This window comes from Orycteropus afer, unplaced genomic scaffold (genome assembly GCF_000298275.1).
Source record: "Orycteropus afer afer isolate SDZICR_OR568_19922 unplaced genomic scaffold, OryAfe1.0 scaffold00382, whole genome shotgun sequence".
Classification (NCBI taxonomy): Eukaryota; Metazoa; Chordata; class Mammalia; order Tubulidentata; family Orycteropodidae; genus Orycteropus; species Orycteropus afer.
In genome coordinates, this window is record NW_006921969.1 from 1706310 (window position 1) to 1725974 (window position 19665).

Here is a 19665-nt window from a genome sequence, read left to right on the forward strand (position 1 = left end):
TTTTGAACAGACACCATGATTGAAAATAGCATCCTTTCCTCACTGTATCGTTAATGCAATCTTTGTCAAAAACACTGGTCTATTTGTTTATCCTTGTGCTGATACTACAATATTAATTTTTAGTTTTTTTATATTAAACTTTGATATCTGATAGTATAAGTTCTCATATTTTGCTTTTTTTTATTTCAATGTTACCATAGCAATTAATGGCTGTTAGGGTTTTCACATAAACTTTATGATCAGTTCCAACCAAAAAGGAAAAAAAAAAAAAAGCCTGTTAATACTTTTATTGAGATTGCATTGAATCTTTAAGTCAAATGGGGGTGAATTAACATAATTACAATATTGAATCTTCCAATCCATGAGCATGATATAGTCCCCTTCACCTCGATATATTTTAATGTTCTTTATGTTCTCAATAATATTTTCTAATTTTCAGTTAAGTCCTGTATCTTTCAATACATTTATTTCTAGGTATTTTACTTTTTAAAATCCTACTGTAAACAGTTACCTTCTTTAAATTCCTTTTTCTATGTCTTTAATTTTTACACAAAAATGAAATTGCTATTTATATACTCATAAGCAGTGACATAAATAAATTTCCTTAAACTTAATCTCTCAGTAGATTCTTTTAGATTTTCCATTCCAATTTTCTCTGTATACGTGTTGTCAGTGGCATGTTTATTTCTTCCTTTCAAATCCCACCTAATCACACTGGCTAGGATCTCTAGTACAATGTTGAATAGGAGAAGTGATAGCCAGGCCATTTTTATTTTGGGAAAACATCCTTCAATAATTTATTATTACATGTGAAATCTGGTATAAGTTTTTTGTAAATATTTCATGAGAGGGATTGAATGGTGATTTTCCTTTATTGTAATGTCCTCGCCATGTTCTGGTTAAGCGTGCTGAAGCACTGAACTGAGTTAGGAAGTGTTCTTTCCTTGCTATTCTAAGAGTTGTTATAAGATTGGTGTTATCATCTTCCTTAAAAGTGTGGACAAATTTGCAGGTGAAGTCATCTGAGTCTGGAGTTTTCTTGTAGAAGATTTTGAATACATGCTATTCAGATTTTCTATTATTTCTTACATCAGGTTTGTAAATTGTACATTTTACAAAATTTTTCTAACTGATCTAAACTGTCAAATTTATTGGAATAAAGTTGTTAAAAAATTTCCATATTATTCTATAAATATATGCAGAATCACTAGCTGTGTATCCTTTTACATTTCTAATACTGCTAATTTTTCTTTCTCTCTCTTTTGTTTTTCTATGTTGTTGTTGTTTGTGCCACTGAGTCGGCCCTGACTCATAGCGACCCCTCCTTGGGTTTCCAAGGCAGTATCACTACAGAAGTAGATTGCCCATTCTTCCTTCCATGGAGTGGCTGGTTGGGTTTGAACCACCAGCCCTCTGGTTAGTAGTCAAGTGCCTTAGGCACTATGCTACGAGAGCTCCTATGTTTTTCTATGGGTTTACTATTTTATTATTTTTTTTAAAGAAATGTCAGTTTGGCTTAATGATGCAATCTACTGTCCACTTATTTCTAGTTCAGATTTATTCTAATCTTTTATTATTTCATTATTTCTACCTCTTTGTGTTTAATTTGGTATTCCATTTGTAATTTCTTTCTTGAACATTATCAATCAAAATATTTTCTAATCAGTTTTAAGTTTATTCTTGACTCAATGGCCATTTAGAACCATACTGCTTGATTTCCAAGAACTTGGAGACCTTCTAGTTGTCTTCAATTGTTATTGATTTCAAACTTAATTCAACTGCCGTAAGCAAACAAACGCTGAATTCTTTCAATCTTTAGAAATCTGCTGTAGCATGTTTTGTGACACAGAACATGGTTAACTTTGTTAAGTGCTCTACATGTTGTATGAACAACTGTCATTGAATATAATATTCTCTATATGTCAATTATATCAAATTAAGTCATGTGTAAGCTTTTTTCTTCAAATTATCCATACATTTTATAGCTTTTTTTTTCTGTGTATTCTACAGCAATTTAGAAAAGTATGTTTAAGTCTCTCATTAGGATTATAGATTTTCTGTTTCTCCCGTGTTTTGGTTACCTAGTGCTGCTCTGACAGGAATACCCCAAGTGGGTGGCTTAAACAAACAGGGATTTATTCTCTTACAGTTTAGGAGGCTAGAAGTTCAAGCTCAAAGTCCCAAGCTCTATGGGCAAGGTGAAGGCCCCTCAACCTTGGGCTTCAGCCCTGCCTGTTGTTCCCAGCCTACTGGAGCTGGAGGCATCTCTTCACTCAGGCAGATAATGGCTGCTGAGGCTGACAAACCCAAGGCAGACAAATAAAACAGTACACTCCTAAGATTACCAAACAAAATGGCAGGCCACTAGTTCAAGTCTTATGGTATAGTAAACTACCTGGTATGGCTTTTCTAGCCATTAAGTCTTTGTAAACTCCATGGTGGAATTTGCTGTGAGAAACTGAGTAGCTTCTGATTGTTAAAATCATCTACCTGGGGTATTTCTGTTGTGAGCAGCACAAAGTAATTTTCTGGGAAGATCGCTCTCTCTCTCAGGTGTATGGAATTCTGATGTTGGAATTGGTTAGTTTGGCCACACTGCCAGGCTCAAAAGGAGGCCTCCTAGACACAGTAGAAGTCTCTCTGACTGCTGGCTGAGGAAGGATGTGTTACTGAGAAAAACATGCTCCTGAGAGACACATGTTGTGAGAAAGAGACATGCATTGCTGAGAGAGACACTGAGAGACATGCACTGCTGGGAGAGAGACTGTGAGAGACTGCTGGCTGAGAGACAGCAGGCTGAGAGAGACTGAGCATTTTTCCTGAACTTGAATTGTAGCCTGGTGCTTCCCTAATAAACTCCATAATCTGTGAGTTCTGTGTGGCCACTGCAGCAAATTACTGAACCCAGCACAGAGGTGGTGGATGTTGCGGAAGGAAAGAATGATGTCAGGGCTGGTGAAAGGGCTGGAGGGAGGCAGCATGTCTGGCCTGACAGGAATAGGCCTTGGGCTGCTGATGGTGGTTCTGTCTTCCTCTTGTGGGCTTAGAGGAGGTCAGAAGATGCGACCTCCTTGCCTCTTTAGCAAGTCCAGAGACAGTGCCGAGACTGGCAGGAAACATGGCAGGCTGCTGAATGACAACTCAGTTACATGCAGGGTCCAAGCATGACAAAAAGCTCAAATATGTTTCCCAAAGCTCTCTTCTTTTATACTGGAAGAAGACCACATCCCTAAGACAGCTACTCAGCTGTTCCAACAGATTCCACCTTGGAGCTGATTACCAGTCTTATTGTGGGAAATAGGTACATTCAGCTGCCCAGCCATTCAAAACCAGGCCCAGCCAAGATGACACATAACCTTAACTACCAAATTCCTGTTAATTACTTTAAAAATACATTTTATTGAAATATAATTTATATACAGCAAAACACTCTTAATTGTTTTTAATAATTTATTTATCTTGTTGTGGAAAAATATACACAGCAAAAAATACTCCAATTCAATAATTTCTACACCGACTCAACGGCAAATAACAACAAACAAAAACAACAATATTGATTACATTCTTCAAGTTGTGCAATGATTCTCAACCTTCTTTTCCAAGCTGGTCCTCCTCCATTAACTCACTTTCATATCTAATCTTTGAGTTGCTATGCCAGTTAGATCCCATATAGGCAGACAGTAAAAAATCACAATGCTCAAGGCAGACATCCTTTTCTAATTAAAAGTTATTCATTGGTTCTAAGAAGACTTGAGGGGATATTTTTGGTTTAAAGTTTAAACATTGTTTGAGAGAAACAGTTCAGGGGTTCATACAGCCTCCATGGACCCAGAATTTCTGGATTCCATGAAAATTTGGTATTATACTCTATATTTTCCCCACTTTGATCAGGAATTTTTTTTATATAATCTTTGATCAAACTGTTCAGTATTGGTAGCCAAACACCATCCAGTTCTTCTGTTCTCATGGCAAAGGACTTAGTTGTTCATGGAGGCAATCAGCCACATATTCCATTTCCTTCTCCTATTCATGACTCTACTTCTTCCTCTGTTACTCCAGGCTAATAGAGATTAATTGGCCTGCCTTGGATAGCCACTTGCAACTTTTAAGATGCTAGGCACTATGCAAAGAACTAGAGGTAGAACAAAAGGACCAACCACATTATTAGGCCAATTGGGAACATAAAAATCTTCCAATGGATTAACACTCTTTACCAGCAGAAATGATTCTGCCTTAAAATCCACTCTATCTGATACTAGTATAGTTGCAGCTTCATTATTATGGTTTCTATTTGCAGGATATATCTCTTTCACCCTTTAATTTTGCATTTTTTGTGTTCTATATTTTAAATATGTATCTTTTTAAGATGCATCAGGTTAGGTTTTTTTAGATTAAAAAATATTAATATAAGGTTATTATTAATAATAACTTTTACTTGAAATTCTTAGTCAATGTAATATAATTACTAGTCTGTTATTATTATTTTCCAGTGCACCTATGCTGACTCACAGTGAATCCATGTCTGCAGAGCACTACTGTGCATTAGGGCTTTCAAGGCAGACTTTTCAGAAGCAGATCACCCAGACCTGTCTTCTGAGGTGTCTCTGGGTAGATTCAAGCTGCCAGCTTTGTCTAGTAGTTGAGTGCTTAACTGTTTGCACCACTGAGATGTAACTAGCATGTTACTATTTATTTTCTCTTTGACCAAGGTTTTTCCTTTTTCCTTACTTCTTGCTTTCTTTTTAGACTAAAAAAACACTTTCATTATTACATTTATCCACTTATTAACCTGGTAGTTAAAAAAGTCTGTTATTATTTTAGTTATCCACAGAGTATAAGACATGTCCTTAATTCTCTACAGCCTAACATACTTATTTTTATCATTTTCATAATAATGCTACAACCTTGCAACACTTATTTCCATTTACTTCCACCCTGCCTTTTGAATTATTATTGTTGTTATTGTTAGGTGTCACTGAGTCAGTTCCAACTCATAGCAACCCCATGTACAACAGAACACAACAATGCCTGGTCTTGTGTTATCCTCACAATTGTTTCTATGTTTGAGCCCATTATTGCAGCCAATGTGTCAATCCGTATCATATAGGGTTTTCCTGTTTGTTGCTGACCTTCCACTTCACCAACAGTGATGTCCTTTTCCAGGAATTGGACCCACCTGATAACATGTCCAAAGTACAAGAGACAAAACCTCACCATCCTCACTTCTTAGGAGCATTCTGGCTGCACTTCCTCCAGCACAGCTGGTTTCTTCTTCTAGCAGTCCACAGTATATTCCATATTCTTAGCCAACACCATAATTCAAAGGCATCAATTCCTTTTTCGGCCTTCCTTATTCACTATTCAGTTTTCACATGCTTAAGAAAATATCATGGCTTGGGTCAGGCCCACCTTAATACTCGAAGTGACATCTTTACTTTCTAACACTTTAAAGACGTCTTTTGCAGCATATTTACCTAATGCAATACATCATTTGGTTTCTTGACTATTGCTTCCATGGACATTGATTGTAGATCCAAGTAAATACAATCTTTGACAACTTCAATCTTTTCTCTCTTTACCTTGACATTGCTTATTCATCCAGTTATGAAGAATTTTGTTCTATTTTTAGGAGTAATTCACAGCATCAGCAAGTGCTTCAAGTCCTCTTCTTTTTCACCAAGCAAGGTGGTGTTATCTGCATATTACATATTGCTAATGAGTCTTCTTCCACTCTTCATGCTGTATTTTTCTTCATATAGCCCATTTTCTTGGCTTATTTGCTCAGCATACATATTGAATAAGAACAGTGAAAGCATACAACCCTGACACACACCTTTCTGGATTTTAAACTATGTAGTATCCCCTTGTTCTATTAGAATGACTGCCTCTTGGTCTCTGTATCGTTCCACATGAGGAAAATTAAATGTTCTAGAATTCCTGTTCTTAGTAATGTTATCTATAATTTCTTATGAATTGTTGTTAATAAAAAATTGTAATATATTCTAAACCCACAAAACATTATTATTATTTTATATCATCAATATCCATGTTTATTCACCCATATATTTACGTTTTGTTGCTCTTCATTCCTTTCTACATTTCTGTTTCCCTCAGGATTCGTTTTCCTTTTCCCTGAAGTAACACCATACCTTAGTAATTCTTTTGGTTTAGGTCTGCTTGGTGACAAACTCTCTCAGCCTTTGCTCATCTGGAAATACTGTTATTTACCTTTAAATTTTTTGACAATACTCGGATTAAGCAAGCAGTATTCTGGCTGTAATTCTCTGAAATCTGAAACATGCTTTTGAACAGAGAGTAGCTAAAGCAAATGGAAGAAATGACAAAATAAAAAAGCTGAACAAATGATTTCAGAGAGCAGCTTGAGAAGACAGTCAATTATTATAATGAAATGTGTAAAGATCTGGAATAAGAAAGCCCAAAGGGATAAACACACTTGGCATTTCTCAAGCTGAAAGAACTGAAGGAAAAAAAATCAAGCTTGAGTCGCAATAGTGAAAGATTCTATGGGCAAACTACTGAATGACGCAGGAAACATCAAAAGAAGATAGAAGAAATACACAAAGTCACTGTACCTAAAAGAATCAGTTGATGTTTGTCCATTTCAGGAGGTGGCACATGATCAAGAACCGATGGTCTGAAGGAAGAAGTAGAAGCTGCACTGAAGGAATTGGTGAAAAACAAGACTCCAGGAACTGATGGAATACCCCTTGAGATGTTTCAACAAACAGATGCTGCACTGGAAGTACTTACTTGTCTATGCCAAGAAATATGGAAGACAGCTACTTGGCCAACTAACTGGAAAAGATCCATGTTTGTACCCATTTCAAACAAAGGTATGTCAGACAATGTGGAAATTATCAAATATTACATGCAAGTAAAATTTTGTTGAGGATAATTCAAAAACTGTTGCAGGTCTATATTGACAGGGAACTTCCAGAAATGCAAGCTAGATTCAGCAGAGGACATGGAATGAGGGATATCACTGCTGATGTCAGTTGGATCTTGTCTGACAGCAAAGAATACCAGAAAGATGTTTACTTGTGTTTTACTGGCCAACCAAAGGCATTCGACCATGTGGATCATAGCAAATTGTGGATAACATTGAGAAAAATGGGAATTCCAGAACACTTCTGGTGATCATGAGGAACCTGCACACAAATCAGGAGGCTGTTCAAACAGAGCAAAGGGACACTTCATGGTTTAAAATCAGGAAGGGAGTGCATCAGGGTTGTATCCTTTCATCATACTTCTTCAATCTATTTGCTGAACAAATAATCCAAGAAGCTGGACTATATGAAGAAGAACATGGCATCAGGATTGGGGGAAAAGTCATTAACAACCTGAGATATGCAGACGACACAACTTTGCTTGCTAGAAGTGAAGAGGACTTGAAGCACTTACCGATGAAGATTAAAGACTACATTCTGCAGTATGGATTACATCTCAATGCAAAGAAAACAAAAATCCTCGCAACTGGACCAATAAGCAGTATCATGAAAAATGGAAAAAAGATTGAAGTTGTCAAAGATTTCTTATTACTTGGTTCCACAATCAACACCAAAGAAAGCAGCAGTCAAGAAATCACATATTGCAGTGAGCAACTTTGCTGCAAAAGACCTCTTTCAAGTGCTGAAGAGCAAAGATGTCTCTTTGAAGACTATGGGGTGCCTAACCCAGCCTATGGTGTTTTCAATCACTTCATATGCATGTGAAAGCTGGACAATGAATAAGGAAGACTGAAGAAGAGTTGATGCTTTGAGTTGGGGTGTTGGCCAAGAATACTGAAAGTATGGACTGCCAGAGGAACTAACAGATCTGTCCTGGAAGAAGTATAGCCGGAATGCTCCTTGGAAATTTAGAATGGCCAGATTTCATCTCACTTACTTTTGTCATGTTTTCAGAAGGGACCATTCCTTGCAGAAGGATATCATGCTTGGTGAAGTGGTGGGTCAGTGAAAAAGGGGAAGGCCCTCAATGAGGTGGATTGACACAATGGCTGCCATGATGGGTTCAAATATAGCAAGGATTGTGAAGCTGACACAGAACTGGGCAGTGCTTCGTTCTGTTGTACAAGAGTCACTATGAGTTGGAGCTGACTTAACAGCAACTAACAACAACAACAACATTATTAAGCAATAAAATTTTAAAGTTCTGCAGTTTTTCTTTTCTGAGGGAAATGTATCAGATTCTCTGTACACATACAATTTTACTATTACAAAGAAGTCTATATGTACTTTCAATATTTAAAACTGAGTGCCTCTTTTCCTTGCCAATGCAATAAAATTAAACTGAATAACAAACAAGACCAAAATTATAATACAGAACATCAATTCAAAAAAAAAAAAAAAAAATTCTTACAGATTTTGGCTGATTTGCCATCAAGTGTTAGAATCCATGTCATTATTAGGAGAGAATTTTATATTAAAAGTATTACGTTAAACTATAGTCAAGCATGCCAAAGATGAAACCGCACTGTCAAAATTCTTACTTAATGTGGTTATCTCTTCATCTGTGCTTCTTCCCAGTCTTTCCCCACTTTCCTGAAACACTAAATGGTTTTTATATCTTGAAAACATCCATTGCTGACCTGGTATTACTCTATTTTATAAGTTCCCCTTTCTTTAAAAAATGAGAAAGTTGATGCACAGTAATGGCCAGTGTGAATCCAATCCCCAAAATGTGTGAACACTCCTTGTGTTCCTGTTTCTCCATCCTTCTTGCCACCTGCCTCATGGCACTCTACCTCTCTGATCCCAGCCACTGGGAACTAGGTCAGAGTTCATAAGTTAAAAATACACCATCCTTAAGATTGTCATGCAGGCACACCCTAGCCACAAGTTTGGAGAAACCATGCAAAAAGCACAACATTCTGTCCTGCTGGCCATAAACTCAGGGCTGATTTACCACTTTCCCTTCAGAATGCAAACTGTAAGCTTGGAAGTTCATACAACACTCTTACTTTCTGACGTGCTGGCTCCTACTGCCATTTTGGGTTCCAAAATTCACTAGGACAACTCACCAAATTCATGGAAAGTATATCATACTTGGAGTCCGTGAGTGGCACATATAGTGCAAAACACTAACAAAAACGCTGGTGGTTTGAACTCACACAGAGGCACCTTGAGATGGGCCTGGTAATCTGCTTGCAAAAGGTCACAGTCTTGAAAACTCTATAGAGCAGTTCTGTTCTGCACACATGGGGTTGTGATGAATCAGTATCAACTTGATAGCAACCAATAAAAATATACCATATTTACAACAGACTTATTATGCCCAAAAAAGATAAAAATGAATAGATGGGTAAAGCAGAGTGTAGGAAGGTTCCATATGTCCAAAGGGACATACTATCCTCCTAACAGCAGATGATATTGTAAACCAGGAGGCTCTCTAAACCTTAGTGTTCAGGGCTTTTATCAGCCAGTCCAGCATGATAGATTAAATCCTGCTTACTGTGGCTAGCTGATATCAGCCTACCAGGTGAGTCTTTTCTGGTCTAGAATGCCCCCATCCACTAATACAAATTCTCAGGTCTGGTCTGCAAGTTCAAGACTAAGCACCCCAATTACTCCAAGGGTTGTTTCTCCAGAGCCAAGAAAAAAAGGCACTTAGGGTAAAAATAGTTGCATCACCCCACAGTGCACACACATAGTGATAATGCTAAATGCTCACATTTACATAGAGACAATGTAATATCCAAGCCTACATACAGATTCTTAACCCACTATATTTTGCTCAAAATATTTTACCCACATGATAAGGTGAGAATACCTTATAAAGATAAAACAAAGAAAACTTCTTTAGAACAAGATATCTGAACATAAAGGGGGAAAAATGAAGACTGCAACTTCCTCCCAGAGAATATAAAAATTTTAAGGTTGGACTCTATCCACATTCCATTGATGATCTTCCTCTTCAACCCTCTCTTCTTTGACCTCATCATCACCTTAATCTTTTTTCCCTTTGCCCTCATTCTCTTCATCACCAATATATTCTAAGTCTTCCTCATCATCATTATGGACATCAGTTTCTTTTACTTTCCTTTTCACATCATCCATACAATGTATTACATTACATATTATAATACAATGGGTTTAGCCAAACAGCATCTTTGATGAACTCTCAGCAGCATCTGAATCAGAATTATTGGTGAACCAGTTGAAGGTCTGAGATTTTTCATGTTATTCTTTCAGATGGTTTTAATTTGTGTATAACAAGAAATATCATCATTTCAACTTGAACAAGTAATGTCCAGATTTCTATTTGATTTCAGTCAACAACTCAGGCTTAATCACCACTATCATTCAGAAGAAATTTACTGGAGAGAACTTTTTTTCAAAGTAAGGGATTTCCACAAAATAGAAATCCATTCTGTTATATAATTTAGTAACTTTAAATTCTGTCAATTCAATTCTGAGAAAGTAATAAAGCATCTTCTTCATTGTTCTACCAGACAGACCATACATTTGCACATGGTTGACATATGTTACTTCAAATTTTGAGATGTGGAAGATCAATTATGACCTCTTCTGAACAGCTCATAAAGTTTGTTATACTTCTGTTCTACTTTGAAAATTCCCTTACTGGCATGTCTGTAAAGTCTGTTTCAGTTTACACAACATGAGTGTATGTAAATGCTTACTATCCTTTCCTCTGCCTTGTCATATTCAGGAAGTAAAAAAAAAAAAAAAAAAAAAAACTCATTGCGATCAAGTGGATTCCAACATGTACTGACAACCTTTGGGTTTCCGAGGTGGTAAATCTTTACAGAAGTAGATTGTCCCATCTTCCTTACATGAAACAGTTGGTGGGTTTAAAACACCAACCTTCTGGTTAGAGATGTCTTAGGCACTGTGGTACCACAGCTCCTTATTCAAGGAGTAGAGCAGCCACTTCTTCTCTGGCTGATATTTGGCAGGGATAATGGTTTCTTCATTTAAAAAGTGAGTGAAGACTTTTATGTAGGATTTATTCTATGGCAAATGTAAAGAAACAGTCATAGAGAGGTGGTCATTTTTTTAAGAGGCTCAGAAAACTATGCATTCCTTCATCTTTAAATGAAATTTTGTGGTACAGGATTTTACATTGGCAGTTATTTTTCTCTACCATTTTAAAAGGCAGTATTCACTAGTCTTATCTTTTATGTTTAAAATCAGCTGTAAATCTTATTGTTCATTTTTTGAAGGTAATAACACTTGCTTCTAGCCATTTTTAAGATTTCCTTTCTTAGTTTTACTTAGATATGTCTAGATATACTTTTCTTTAAACTGATGCTGCCTGAAGTTTACTGGGCTCCATGAATCACTCAGGTAATGTTTCTCAATACTTATGGAAAGTTCTCAGCCATTATTTCTTCAGATTGTCCTTTGTTCCATTTTCTCCTTATTATTCTTCTCACACTAGACTGTAAACATACTTACTGTAGCTGACATACCAATTTTAATTGTTTCCTTCACTTTCAATAATTTCTACTGAATTCTTTCCTCTTCATTAATCTTGTTTTGTGTTATGTCATACTTATAGTCAAATTCAAACATGAGCTCTCAATTTTTCTTACCTATTTTCTGTTCTACTATGTACATTTGAGGGAGCTCTGGTGGCATATTTGACAGTATTTTTTCCACAGCTCATTTTTTTTAATGAAACCTTCAATATTCTCATCTGTTTGTTTCATTTGCCCTTCATTTCCTACTGTGGTTGTCAGGTGTCATCAGCAGCTACTTTAGAACATCGGAATAATGGGTGAGAAGGAGATGAGGAATTTATGCAACCTGAGTTGGATTGTACAGTGGTTAAGGCACTTGGCTACTAACCAAAAGGTCAGTGGTTCAAACCCACCAGCCCCTCCATGAAAGAAAGATGAGGCAGTCTGCTTCTGCAAAGATTTACAGCCTTGGAAACCCAATGGGGGGTCACTGTGAGTCAGATTCAACTCCATGACAATGAGTTTTTTGGTTAATAACAATATAGGAGATTAGCAATTCTTACAAAAGTATCTGAAACCTGGTAACCATATGTTTTGATAACTACATTTTGAAAACATGTTATTTACCAACAGGTATATAGTATTTTCTGCTGACAAAAATGCAACTAAATATTTTGATATTCTGGATATTTTGGAATATGCTGCAGCTATCTACTACTGTTTTGGTTACCTCTGTGCTGTTCTAACAGAAAATACCACAAATGAGATGGCTTTAACAAACGGGAGTTTATTCTCTTACAATTCTGGAAGTTAGAAGTCCAAGTTCCAGGTGCCAGGCTCTAGGGGCTGGGTGAAAGCCCCTCAGCCTTGAACTTCAGCTCTGCCTCCTGCTCCCAGCCCACTGAAGCTAGAGGCATCTCTTTTCTCAGGCAGCTGCTAGCTGCTGAGGCTGACATACCCAACGTCGACAAGTGAAAAGGCACAGTCCTGATATGACCAAACTACATGGCAAGCCATTAATTCAAGTCCATTAAAAGTCCCAAGATTGACAGGGCAACATGGCAGGCTACTGAACAACTCAGCTACATGCAGGGTTCAAGCGTGCTATACACTAGAGACCATTCCCAAAGCTACTTCTTATATATGAGAAGCAGACCCCTAAAGTGGCTACTCAGCTGTTTGTGGTAGGTCCCACCATAGAGTTGATTTCCAGTTTCACCATGGAGAATAACTACCACTAGATGCCCAGCCACTCAATCAGACCCAGCCAAGTTGACACATAAACTTAACTACCCCAACTACACAGTATGAATTACATCTCAACATAAAGAAAATGAAAATCCTCACAACTGGATGAAAAAGCAGCATATCATGATAAATGGAGAAAAGATTGAAGTTGTCAAAGATTTCTTATTACATAATCAACACCAATGGAAGCAGCAGTCAAGATATAAGAAGATGTATTGCACTGGGCAAATCTGCTGCAAAAGACCTCTTTAAAGTACTGAAGAGCAAAGATATCTCTTTAAAGACTAAGGTGTGCCTAAACCAAGCCATGGTATTTTCAGTTGCCTCATATGCAGGTGAGAGCTGGAAAATGAGTAAGGAAGACCTAAGAAGAGTTGATGCTTTTGGGTTGTGTTGTTAGCAAAGAATGCTGAAAGTACCACGTACTGCCAAAAGAACTAACAAATCTGTCCTGGAAGAAGTACAGTTGGAATGCTCCTTGAAAGAGAGAATGGCTAGACTTTGTCTGACCTACTGCAGTCATGTTGTCAGAAGAGACCATTCCCTCCAGAAGGATATCATGCTTGGTGAAGCAGAGGGTCAACATAACAGGGGAAGGCCCTCAATGAAACGGACTGACACAGTGGCTGCAGCAATGGGCTCAGGTATAGCAAGGAATCTGAGGCTGGCACAGGACCAGGCAGTGTTTCGTTCTGTTGTACATAGGGTCATTATGAGTCGGAGCCTACTCAATGGCGCCTAACAACAAGAACAAAATCTACCACACTGTAATAATTAAAGTACCCCAGTAATGCCACTGGCCTTAGATATAAATATCTACTTTTCCTCATTTATCCTCAAGGAGATGTTGTTGTTATGTGCCGTCGAGTCGGACTCGACTCATAGTGACCCCTCCTTGGGTTTCCAAGGCAGTATCACTAGGGAAGTAGATTGCCCCATCTTCCTTCCCAGGAGTGGCTGGTGGGTTTGAACCACCAGCCTCGTGGTTAGCAGTCAAGTGCCTTAGGCATTATGCTAACAGAGCTCCTATCCTCAAGGAGCTAGATCTATGAAAATAAACAAACGTAAAACTTTCAAAATTCCACTATGTCAGCCTTGTATAATAGGTAAAGTAGACTGCTCTCCTTGGAACTGGCATGGCACTTTGTACATGTCACAATGTGTTACATCTGGAACCCTTACAAGATAACAGGCTTTTATGCGAAAAGCCTGTATTTTTCAAAAAGCAAAGATTAAGCCCTATTTGTTTGTTTTTCTGATGTTACTCAAGGTTGTACTGAGACAGACAATTTTTCCCATAAGAAGTTATAGATGACATACCATTAAAAAATCAGGTTGCATGTAAGTTACAAGAAATTTGACATTTTTCATTTAAAAATGTCACCAAGAATTGGGTATATCCCTTGAATATGGAAGTATTTATCTGGTTCCTTTGTATTTTGTCCATGAATTCTGCACTGGCTAACTGTGAGAATCATCTAGTATTACTGAATTCTGGTTCCACCTGCATCCAATCAATCACTGAACACCCAAATGCATCAGTTAAACTGTTCAAATACTGATCCTAAAAGACAAGCACAGGCTCAGCGTGAGTTACTCACAGAGAATGAAAAGGATATGGTTGAGACTTTTGTGATCCCAGCATAGATACAAAGTTCCAGAATAAATGACTCACTGCAAAAAGAACATGAAAATGCCAAATCTAACAATTTACCAGGCCATTTTTACACAAAAGCTCTTATAGGTGATGCCAGAGAATCACTTGAGAAAATGAAGGTAAGATCTACAGCCAACAGAGCTGGTTGGAGGATTCAAGCAGACACTGGATTCATCAGCAGCTACTTTAGAACATCGGAATAATGGGTGAGAAGGAGATGAGGAATTTATGCAACCTGAGTTGGATTGTACAGGTGACATACCACAAAGGTATGTGCTGGAAGCACCAAGCCAGTGCCCCAAGAGGAATTCTTCAAACTGTGGCTTGACCTTCCAAGGAAAATGTTACAAAAAAGGAATGCCTTGGAGATTTAAAAATAAAAAATTATTGAACGTTTTAGCAATGTTGTTGTTGTTAGGTGTCATCGAGTCATTTTCAACTCATAGAGACCCCAAGCACAGCAGATCGAAACACCACCTGATCCCGCTCCATCTCCATGATCCTTGCTATACTTGAGCCCATTGTCGCAGCCACCATGTCAATCCATCTCGTGGAAGGCCTTCCCCTCCTTCGTCGACCCTCCCCCTTACCAAGCATGACATCTTTCTCCAGGAATGGTCCCCTCTAATAACAGGACAAAAGTAGGTGAGACGAATTCTGGCCATCCTCGCTTCCAAGGAGCATCTCGGCTGCACTTCCTCCAGGACAGATCTGTTAGTTCTTTTGGCAGTCCATGGTACCTTCAGCATTCTTCTCCAGCACCACAACTCAAAAGCATCAACTCTTCTTCGGTTTTCCTTACTCATTGTCCAGCTCTCACATGCATACGAGGAAACTGGAAATATCATGGTTTGTGTCAGGTGCATCTCAGTCCTCAAGAAGACATCCTTGCTCCTCAGCACTTGAAACAGTTCCTTCACAGCCGACCTGCACAGTGCTTCACATCGTCTAGTGTCCTGACTGCTGCTTCCATTAGCATCGATTGTAGAACCAAACAATGTGAATTCTTTGACAACTTCAATCTTTTCTCCATTTATCATGATGCTGCTTATTGGTCCAGTTGTGAGGATTTTGTCTTCTTTATATTGAGATGTAATCCATACAGCAGACTGTAGTCTTCAATCTTCATCAGTAAGTGCCTCAAGTCATCCTCACTTTTAGCAAGCAAAGTTGTATCATCAACGTATCACAGGTTGTTAATGATTCTTCCTCCAATCCTGATGCCACATTTTTCTTCATAGAGTCCAGATTTTCGGATTATTTGCTCAGCATATAGATTGAATAAGTATGATGAAAGGATACAACCCTGACACACTCCCTTCCTGATTTTAAACCATGCAGTGTCCCCTTGTTCCATTCAAATGACAGCCTGCTGGTCAAAGTACAGGTTCCTCATGAGTACAATCAAGTGTTCGGGAATTCCCATTCTTCTCAATGTTATCCATAATTTGTCATGATCCACACAATCAAATGCCATTGCATAGTCAATAAAACACAGGTAAACATCTTTCTGATATTCTTTGCCTTGAGCCAAGATCCATCTGACAGCAGCTATGATATCCCTTGTTCCACGTCCTCTTCTGAATGCAGCTTGCACCTCTGGAAGTTCTCTGTCAATATACTGCTCCGACCGTTTTTGAACTGGAAGAGACTGACTGGTAAAGATCCATATTTGTACCCATTCCAAAGAAAGGTGATCCCACAGAATGTGGAAATTATCGCACAATATCATTAATATCACATGCAAGTAAGATCTTACTGAAAATAATTCAAAAACGGTTTTAGGAATAGCACACAATTATATGTTGGCCTTGGAGTAAGTTTGAGCAGGTAACAATCTCTATTTGAGGAAAATATCTCAAGTTCCAAACTACCTGGCAAAAGGTAGGCAAAAAGCCTTCCAATTAATGAAAGAAAAGAATACAGAAAAGTTAACTGGTTACATCACACTAAATTGTCAGTAGGAAGCATTTATCATCAAGTACTGGTTTCCAACCTCAAGCTTTAAAATTGGCCTGTTGCCTGAGAAGTGCAGAATTCTGCTAATGCACTTAATTTTAAACTAAACATAGTAATCTGAGGTTATGAAGAAGTATCAAGGACAGATAAGACTTAGTTTCTTCAGACCTCAAGCTCGAATCCAGGTGACCAATTCAGAAAAAATAAAGGACTGCTGAATGATCTGAAGGAGGGGGCATCAATGACTTCCAAGCTCCAACTTTTGAGGATATGAGGAGTGTATGTATTGAACTGTGTCCCCCTACCAAAAGCAAAAAGTTTAAGTCCTAACCTTGGGTACCTGTGAAGTGACCTTATTTGGAAACAGAGTCTCTGAAGATGAGATCAGTCAACAAGAGGTCATACTGGAGTAAGGTGGGTCCTAATCCAATATGAATGGTGTCCTTATAAAAGAGAAAATTCACAGAGACACACAGAGGAAAGACGGTCATGTGAAGATGGAGGCAGAGATGGAGCTATGCAGCAGCTGCAAGCCAAGCAATGCCTAGGTTTATTAAAAGCTGGGTTGTTGTTGTTGTTATGTGCCATCAAATTGGACCCAACTCATAGCAAACCCCCTTTGGGTTTCCCAGGCCAAATCACTACAGAAGTAGATTGCCCCCATCTTCCTTCCAAGGAGAAAGCTGAGAGAGATGAGAAAAGATCTTCTCCCAGAGCGTCCAGAGAGAACATGGCCCTGAGGACATCCTGAATGTGGACTTCTAACTTCTAGAACCATGAGACAATAAATGTCTGTTGTTAAAAGTCACCTACTTTGTGGTTCTTTGTTATGGCAGCCCTAGGAAACTAACAGGAAGGTTGCAATAGACCTCCTCAATGCTCCTCCTGATTCCATCAGAATCCTTTACAGCTGCCCCAATCTGACAGGGCTCAATCCTGACTGATGCCTCCAAGTTTCTTGCAATGAAATATCCACCCAAGGGCTCCTGACCCAGGAGCTCACGGTTTGTTACAGAGACACTCAAACACTGGCACCACAAGCAAAGGTGGAAGTTAAGTGTAAATTGAGAAAGAATTATGTCATATGCTCTCATGACATCATTTTCCAGATACTATCTGCAGTATCTGACTCATGTTGCATAATGTCAGCAGGGATAACTACCTGTTTGAGAGGAAAGGATACATATTTGGAGAACAAAATGATGGTTAACAGAGAATTCACAGGTGTAGCTATGGGGCATATCGAAAATGACTTAAATAACTAGTCCCAATTTACCCAGAATAAGAAAGAAGGCTTAGTATTTCACTTTGTGAGAACTACAAGAGACATGTGCTGCTGAGAGACAGACACAAGAGATATGCACTGCTGAGAGAGAGACACAGGAGACACAGGCTGCTGAGAGACTGCTGGCTGCTAAATGAGACAGCTGGCTGTGAGAGACCGAGTGCATTTCTAAACTTGAATTGTAGCTGTTGCTTCCCTAATAAACACCATAATCTGTGAGTTCTGTGTGGCCACTGCAACAAATTATCGAACCCAGCAGAGAGGTGGTGGGTGCTGTGGGAAGAACAGTTGGTGTCAGGATTGGTGAAAGGGCTGGAGGGAGGTGGCATGTCAGTCTGGCCTAGCAGGTACAGCCCTTGGGCTACTGATGGTGATTCTGTCTTCCTCTTGTAAGGTTAGAGGAGGTCAGAAGATGTGGCTCCCTTGCCCCTTTGGCAGTGTCCTTCTCTTCCCCTACCCAGCTTCACAACTTCAAAGAGCAGAGAATGGCCAGCAACCTAAAATAAAGACCCAGCATAAGAGGGAAAGAACTTGAGGCTGTTAGGAAGCATATGAACAAAGGGGTTAAAATAGATCTTAAGAGAGAGGGCTTGAGAGGGACAGAGATATTCTTCTTTAACATCCTTTTGCATCTACTGAATTTTGTAATAAGCACCATACACCAGCAGAGTAGAACTGTGCTCAGGAGGGTTTTCAATGGCTGACACTTTGGGAGTAAATAGCCAGGACTTTCTTCCATGGAATCTCTAGGTGGATTCAAACCTCCAACCATTAAGTTACCAGCTGAGCCCTCCTTAACAAATACAAGTGTAATTTATTCAAAATACAGACACAGAATAAGAAGTAAAATAAAATAGAGACTAGCAACCATTAGGTGACTCTAATATTACCTGAACATAAAAATGTATAAATTTAATAGCTCTTCAGGTTGCAAGGTGGGATGACTGGGAATACTTGTACATGAATTCAAAATAAAAAATGTAAAGCTATTCAAGAACCACAGGAAAAGATAAAGTAAAACTAGATAATCTATTAGCGACCTATCAGTCAGCAATATGATAGAACAAAAACCACCTATTTAAGTTACCTATAAGCAATTCCTCCTTTTGTAATGAAAACTATACTCGTTATCTGCTTAACAATGCCTATGTAAAACATTAACCTGACCATCACACTAAAATGTTTAAAAACTCTGTAACAATACCAAAAGCCATTAAAAATCAGTTATATAATAGCTATTTCTATCATTTTTTATTTATTTGGGTTATCAATTTTGTTTGTCACATAAGGATTTGATTTCTAAAAATGTTCATGGTAAGAGAATTAAGTGCTAAGAAAACTGAGATCTTATAAAAAATGGTGAAAGCCATTAAAAATATTTTTATGTTCATAAAAATAAACAAATCAGTAAGTTAAATTAAGGCAATATCAGTAATATCTTTCCATTCTTAAACTATAGTGAGGATGCATTATCATTTTCTATCTTTCTCTGTAGAACCTTTTAAGAATCTCTTTCCCAGCCACCACCAGCAGCTTCAGTAACACTGACAATCTTATAAATGCATTTTTCTTGTTAGAGACAAGTCACACTCAGACTTTTCTTACGTGTAGTTCTCTAGTTCAGTATTCCAAAACTTTCTGATTTTGTAATCCACACCCCCTCAGCTCTACCTACGCAAGTCTCAGCTCCCAACCACCTACCAAACAAAACCAAACTCTGTCATAGAGTCAATTCCAATTCATAGCAACCCCCCTTGGTTTTCCAAGGCTGTAAATCTTTATGGAAGCACACTGCCTCATCTTTCTTCTGCAGAACATCTGGTGGGTTTGAACCACTAACCTTTTGGTTAGCAGCCAAATGCCTCAACCACTATATCACCAGAGCTCCTTCACCTATTAAATACAATTTTGGAGCTAGGTTTTCTTTTCCAAGTTTTTACTTTGTATCTCTACATCTGTTTTCTTATTCCCATTCCGTACCCATTCTTTTCCTAATGACTAGAAGAAAAGAACAGTGAAGAATGTAATCAGAATAAGCTAGAATGAAAATTCTCACAGTATATGATGTACAAG

At 38.2% G+C, this 19665-nt stretch overlaps 1 protein-coding gene across 1 annotated transcript in view; it reads right to left on the minus strand.

Annotated features, from left to right (window-relative positions):
- PRDM5 (PR/SET domain 5) overlaps positions 1–19665 on the minus strand; it is a 449183-nt gene that overhangs the window by 360442 nt on the left and 69076 nt on the right. The window lies entirely within an intron of this gene.